The 7,789-nt window shown below is 30.5% G+C and overlaps 1 pseudogene; it reads right to left on the reverse strand.

The window, feature by feature from the left end:
• Nucleotides 1-6,786: 6,786 nt before the first annotated feature.
• On the reverse strand, nt 6,787-7,450 carry LOC149149251 (LEAF RUST 10 DISEASE-RESISTANCE LOCUS RECEPTOR-LIKE PROTEIN KINASE-like 2.4 pseudogene; annotated as a pseudogene).
• Between the last annotated feature and the right edge of the window lie 339 nt (nt 7,451-7,789).

The following is a 7,789-nucleotide window of genomic DNA, read 5'->3' on the forward strand; positions in this document are numbered from 1 at the left end:
TAAAAGTTTATATTAATCTATTGCAAAAACACAAATTAATGAGTTTTTTTAGTCAACAACCCTAAGTGTTTAACAAGAAAACAAGGTGTGCTTAAGATATTGATAAACCCTGAAAATGGCAAAGCAATATTGCTTCTTAGCGAACTATGAAAAATATGTTGTGACTATTTGTAATGTTGTTAAACTAACAATTATATAACTATAAATTTTACCATGTAGTAAAAGTTTATATTAGTCTATTGCAAGAACACAAATTAATAAGCCTTTTTTAGTCAACAACCCTCAAAATGTTTAACAAGCAAACAAGACGTGCTTAAGATATTTATAAAGTGTCAAAATAACAAAGCAATAGCATAATACAATTCTTCCTATCTAAATGATAGATTTGTAAATTTTAAAAATATATATATTATAAAAAATTTTATATTATAATTTAAAACAAATTAAATACATAACCAAAAAAATAATTTTATTTATATAAAAGAATCAAATTTTTAAAATAAATATATCAAAATTTTTGAAAATATATTTTAAAATAAAAAATTCAAACCAATAGCCAATTCATTCGAATTTGTATTGTATTTAAGTAGTTGATAAACCACCGCATTAATAACACAATTCCATTAATTGTTCCTTTACACCTAAGTAACTCCGCTACGACTTTGTCTTCTTTAGCCTCAGGGGTTTTTGCCTTGTGCTACGAAGCTCGAAGCATATTTCTACAAATTTGATCCTCTGGAACTTTGCTATTTGCATCTAGATTTGCAGCTAAAAGAAAAACTCTAATTGCTATGAGGGACTATGTAATGACACGTTCATGGTAGGTTAAGGATAATGAAAGCTTGGTATGAATTTACATCACGTAGATAAAGTGGCCATATTTTTTATCAAGTTAGTTTTTCCTTCCTTTTCAACATTAATTTTTGATACGGGAATCATTAGTCCCTCTATCGAACTAGTTGATATATATTAAATGAAAAAAACTTTTTAATTCCGTAAATTTAAAAATATGATAATTTGTTGACTATTAAAATAAGATTTAGATTTGATGTTTAATTTGATGGTGATTTTGAATAGTCGTGGCTGGTTCAAAATTTTCCATGTGGCTGTCATTAGTCTTTCTTAGTCTTTCTTAGCATGTCTGGAAATTGACGTTTTACAAGACGTATTTTAAGTTTCAGCACCTATTTTACGGTTGGTGAAAATTTTTGCAAGTCAAATCTAACGTCTAAAATATATTGGGGTCCCCTCATTCTGACGTTTAATTAAAAATCCAAACCATAAAAATCTACTATACCTGAATTTACTAATCTCCAAAATTATTTATTATAACTAAGGTTGAGTTTACTACAAGGCTATGAAAGGGCTATGGCTAACGTGCTATATTCTTTCAAGATCTGGTTGTTGAGAATTAATGGAACATTATGGGCATTGGGCAATGGGGACTATAGGGCTATGCCACGCCACACAGCTAGCTAGCGTGCTATATTCTTTCAAGATCTGGTTGTTGATGACATAATTTGATGACCTATTTACTAGCATTGGATTTCACTCTCTTGTGAAACAACTTTAGAATTTACCAGGGTCCAAATACCACTTTAGCCTTTAGAATTTACCAGGTCTAGTTACCACTTTAGCCTTTAGAATTTACCAAGGTCCAGTTTCGAATTTACTAGGGTCCAGTTACCACTTTCGCCTTTAGAATTTACCATGGTCTAGTTACCATTTTCGCCTTTGGCATTTAACTATATGTGGTTTGATGAATTATGTGTTTTATGGTCTTACATTTTCCTCTATAATTGCTCTTTCTTTCTAATTGGGAAAAGCAATAACATCCCTGCAATCTTTTGATTTACCCTACTTCACTGTTGAATTTGTTTTTACTTGCACAGTGGAGTGTTGAATTTGTTAGCCTGTGAATATGGCATGCTTAAAATTTGCTAGATAGGTATGTACTCTTTATTTACTTATGCCATTAGTTTATTGTAAAACCTGAAAAATACTTACAAGTTATATAAAATTTAGTATGGTATACAACCCTCGGGAAATTTTCAAGTAAATTAAGGTGTGGTTGCTTTTGGAAATTTTGAAGTAAATTAAGGTGTGGTTGCTTTTGATTTTGTTTTTATTTTACTGCAGTGTTGAATTTGTCATTAGCTTATTATAATACTTGAAAAATACTTACAAGTTATGTAAAATTTGATATGGTATACAACCCCTCATGAAATTTTTAAGTAAATTAAGGCATGGTTGCTTTTGAATTCGTTTTTATGAGAATTAAATTAAGGGGTGGTTGCTTTTGAATTTGTTTTTACTCTACTGTAGTGTTGAATTTGTTAGCCTCTGAATATGGCATGCTTTCTCGTTCAAAACTGCTAGACTGGTGGTGCCTATGAGGTATGTATTCTTTATTTATTGTAAAACCTGAAAAATACTTACAAGTTATGTCAAATTTGATATGGTATACAGGCCCTGAGGAAATTTTGAGGTAAATTAAGGCGTGGTTTCTTTATTTACTTATGTAATTAGTTATTGTAAAACCTGAAAAATACTTACAAGGTGGTGCCTATGAGGTATGTACTCTTTATTTATTGTAAAAACTAAAAAATACTTACAAGTTATGTCAAATTTGATATGGTATATAGCCCTGAGGAAATTTTGAAGTAAATTAAGGCGTGGTTTCTTTATTTACTTATGTAGTTAGTTATTGTAAAACTTGAAAAATACTTACAAGTTATATGTACATTTTGATATGGTATACAACACTTCACGAAATTTTGAAGTAAATTAAGGCGTGACTTATTCCAACCAGCTTACGGAGCCCCTAAAGAAATTTTGAAGTAAATTAAGGGGTGATTTCTTCCAACCAGCTTGGGGAGCAGCTCAAACTCAAGTTGGTAGCGCCATAAACCCTTAAATTCAACAAAAAAAGTCTGTATTTTATTTTTTGTATTCTAATCTATTATGTGATTTATGGTTTTATGTTATTTGGTATTTTGAATTTTCAAAATTGATGTGGATAAGAGGTTTAACATTATTTGGTAGTTTTCTGGAATGGGAAGTTGAAGATTTTGAATCTACAGGGGTTGCAATTTACAGGTGCGTGACTTCAAAATTGAAATTTGAAACCATTCATTATCATTCATCATCTTATAATGTGATATGAAATTTATATCTAAAAGCTTATGATTTCTATATTTATAGGGACGTGACTTCAAAATTGAAATCATTCATTATCTTATAACGTAATCTGAAATTCCTATCCCAAAGCTTATCATTTCTGTGATTTTAAGATTCTCAAAACATTCTCCAAGAATATTAATTTATTTATTAACTCATAAAATTATATTAGTAAAATCAAGAACCGTGATCTTATAAGTGAGCTGAAAATTTTCTATCCTAAAGCTTGTCGTTTCAAATTCTCATGTCCGTTTTTAAATAGTTTGAAATGAATATAAATTTATTTTATAACTAGATGTGATGGTATAACTTTAGGTGATTATGGTGCATGTGAAGGCCGTTGAAGTTGTTGAATTGAGTTATATATAGTAGTTAAATTTTATTTAACAATTTCTTTTGTTTTAAATGCATTTGTTAATACCTTGTTTTTTAACATTTAATATTTTTTTAACAAATATTTTGTTGGGTAATGGGTTTAACAATGTTTATGCTTTTTTACGTAATAAATAAATATCCATTATTAGAAAGTATTAACTAGGCCAATTTGTATGATTTAATGAACAAACATCTAATGAAGTATCTACTTTAAAGCTTTATGAACAAACATAGAATTATTTCTTGATTATTACATAGAAGAGTTGAATGTGGGGAGATCCAATGCTACTAGTTTAGTTTATTAGTATGAAAAGTGGTTTATTGGCGTAAAACGTAAAGTGAAAGACATGTAAAATTGAAAAACATGTAAAATTTAAAAATGTCACGAAATTTTCATTTGATGGGCAAAGGGAATTTGAAATTCCAGAACTGCTCCCTAGACCGCAAGCGTCTTAATAACCCCTTAAATTCATACAACATTTTATTGGAATTTAAAAATATTATTTTAAATTTCTAAATAGCATTTCACTCCTATTTTACTTACCTCAATATAAACTTATTGTAGTAACTTCAGTATTTGGATGTCATGATTAGAAATTAAGACCCCAATGATTTCAGCCAATTAGACCAAAAAAATAAAAATAAAAAATAATTTAGAAAATAAATAATTTATTTTTATAAAATTAACAATCCAAAATGCAGTTCAATTTATTAATAATCCATGGTCAAAGTGTTTATCAAATACGATATACTAGGGTGGCAAGATAATAATGCTTTCCACTTTTAAAAACGTTCACAATAAATATTTCCTTCAACTTCCAAAATATCTCTAAAATAAATAAAATCGTTTTATGACTTCGACTCTGGAAAAAAACCATTCCACTCGCCCCCACCGCAAAAAATCCTTCCAAATAGATCAAACAAATTCGTAAAAACTCTTTGGCTACGATGTCCGAATATATACCTAAAATACGTTTTAAAAAAACCTATCGACTATTTTTCCTGAACAACACCGCAGATTCCTATGACTGGCGGCTCATCTTATTCCCTTGGCGGCTCGATTCCTTTTAACATTTCTGGTTCCGAATTCTTACTCTGTCTAACACTCAGTCTGTTGAACTTTTGTTTATGCTCATTCTATAACCCATTATGATGTGCATCATTTTCCGTCCATTATCAAAGTTGAATTTTTGCTCAACTCCCTCAAAAAAAAATTTAGAAAATCTAAAAATTAAAAAAATTAAATAACTATACAAAATATTTAAATAATATACGTTCATAAAAATTACCAGTGAAGAAATTAGATCTTTCCTATTCATATTAAATCTATATTTATTTTCTTATATTTATAAGAGTGAGTTTACAAATCCTTGATTCTGTCTATCTCTCTTGCTATCTCAAAAATATAATCTATTTTTTTTAGCTACTCTGACTCTCAGACTAATTAGATAAATAGACATAAGAAAAAGTCACAATAGCAAAATATGTAATTTTAATTGGTTCAGTTGCTTAAAGTTATATGACTAAATAAATTCAGAACTGCTAAGAATAAATAAGTTAACTCTTATACAGGTTATTTAACACTTCCAATATGTTAACATTAACTTATACATGTTAACACTTCTTAAATTAAAATTCTAATATGGCTATTTTAATTGGTTAAATTGCTTAAAGTTATATGACTAAATAAATTCGAAACTACTAAGAATAAATAAGTTAACTCTTATACATGTTATCTAACACTTGGAATATGTTAATATTAACTTGTTAACACTTCTTAAATTAAAATTCTAATATGACTATTTTAATTGGTTAAATTGCTTGAAGTTATATGACTAAATAAATTCAAAACTACTAAGAATAAATAAGTTAACTCTTATACATGTTATCTAACACTTCAAATATGTTAACATTAAATTATACATGTTAACACTTTTTAAATTAAAATTCTAATATGACTATTTTAATTGGTTAAATTGCTTAAAGTTATATGACTAAATAAATTCAAAACTGGTAAGAATAAATAAGTTAACTCTTATACATATTATTTAACACTTTGAATATGTTAACATTAACTTATACAGGTTAACACTTTTTAAATTAAAATTTTAATTGGTTAAATTGCTTAAAGTTATATGACTAAATAAATTCAAACCATTAAAAATAAATAAATTAACTCTAACCCTTCCAACCACTAAAAATAAATAAATTAACTCTTATAAATGTTAAATAAATTAACTCCAACCCTTCCAACCACTAAAAATAAATAAATTAACTCTTATAAATGTTATCTAACACTTCGAATATGTTAACATTAGCTTATACATGTTAACACTTCTTAAATCAAAATTCTAATATGAATATGGATTCAAAACTCCTAAAAATAAATGTGTTAATATTAGCTCACATAACACTTCCTAAATTAGAATTCCGGCAAGACTCACCCTTCTTAAATTTAAATTGTATATACACTATATGTGGAATCAGTGTAACTAGAACAATTCAACATCAAAATGGATCATCCAATCTTCAATTTAAAACCAATATTAATATGGAAAAGCGGATAGTTAGATTTAAAATTTCATAATAACTGATGATGAATGGCATTTTCAAAGAGATAATAATTAAAATATGAACATCATTTTTCTGTAACTCTTGCAAAATCAATTTAACAAAATCTGCAAAATCAATTTAACAAAAAAGTTGTTTTCCCAAGCTTGATGTATAAACCAAAGAGTGATTTTGTTCGTGGTAATTTTGAGAACCACCATCTATATAACTGTAATGCCTCTGCACTAAAAGTGGCTAAGCATTCTAACCTGCTTAACACAGACAATCCATATGTTTTTTATTTTCTTTGGCTACCTAAGTATCCTAACCTGCCTAACACAAACAGTCCATATGTTTTAATTTCTTCGGCGGGCATTACCTGCATAGCAGTTTTCTCTGGTCTATCGACTCAACACCAACCTTCCTACTTCATGGAAAAAATAGTCGGGGATTTAGTGCTGTAAGACAAAAGTCGCAAAAGGCCCTTGTGAATACAAAAATCTCCATATTCATACTAGACTTTGAAATTTCGAAATTTGATAAACAGAAATGAATTCAATTTGGAAATACAATTTCAAGTTATTCTCAAAATTTGTTTAATAACCCAACCTCTTCTACATATCAATTGATGAAGATTCTTCAGTCCTGGACAGCAAAGGTATTTCAGGGGTAGCGGGCATTTCAGTTGCAACTGATGATATATCGAAGCCCAAAGTGGCCATTGTCTACATTGCCTTCTAACATCTGAACAACACTGGCCATACAAGGCCGATCTGTGGAGTTGTATTGTATGCACCAAAGCCCAACTTTGGTCATAGGCCTAATCATCTTCTCCTCGTCTTCTGTTTCAATTCCTCCTCTTCCTTCTCTCAATCGCGTCCCTAACTCCCCACTCTCCAGCAGTTTGGAAACCCAGTCGGGAAAGTACCATTGACTGGAACGGCTCAACTGCACATCAAGATTCTTTCTGCCCCCAACAATCTCTAGCAAGAGTATTCCGAAACTATATACGTCTAATTTATTTGTCAGGACCTGCGTCGCTGTGACACAGCTCCGGAGCAACATAACCGGGCATGCCTCTCCCAGCTGTCATTGATATATGGTCATCTCCCTTCCCATGAAGTTTGGCCAGATCGAAATCTGAAACTTTTGGTGTGAACTCCTTGTCCAGCAATATATTGTGAGGTTTGATGTCGAAGTGTACGATGAGGTTGTTGCAATCCTGGTGCAAATATGCAATTCCTCGAGCCGCACCCAGAGCTATTGAATACAATTGTTCCCACTTCAACACTCCCCCTTCCTCTTTTCCGGCAAATATAAAGTTATCCAGAGATCCATTAGGCATGTATTCATATAGCAGCGCGCTTGTAAAGCTTTCAGAGCAAAACCCAAGAGACAAACGAAATTGACATGGTGGAGATGTCCAATGGTGGCCACTTCGTTAATGCACTGGGCCTCGCTGTGCCTATGCCAATCTAGAAGCTTCACAGCCATTGGGGTTCCATTCTGTAGCTTGCCTTTATAAACCACACCGTAACCTCCTTCACCCAACTTTTCTGCAAAGTTGTTTGTGATCTTCTTGAGTTGAGACTGTGAATATCTGGTTGGCATTGGCATTTCATAAGCATGGTCCCTCAAGAATCTCCACCAATGAAATAGAGCTCCCAGGACGAGATTTAATTCT

Source organism: Pinus tabuliformis, chromosome 9, assembly GCF_031772625.1.
Source record: "Pinus tabuliformis cultivar Carrire ecotype Pingquan chromosome 9, CPIR1, whole genome shotgun sequence".
NCBI classification, from domain to species: Eukaryota; Viridiplantae; Streptophyta; class Pinopsida; order Pinales; family Pinaceae; genus Pinus; species Pinus tabuliformis.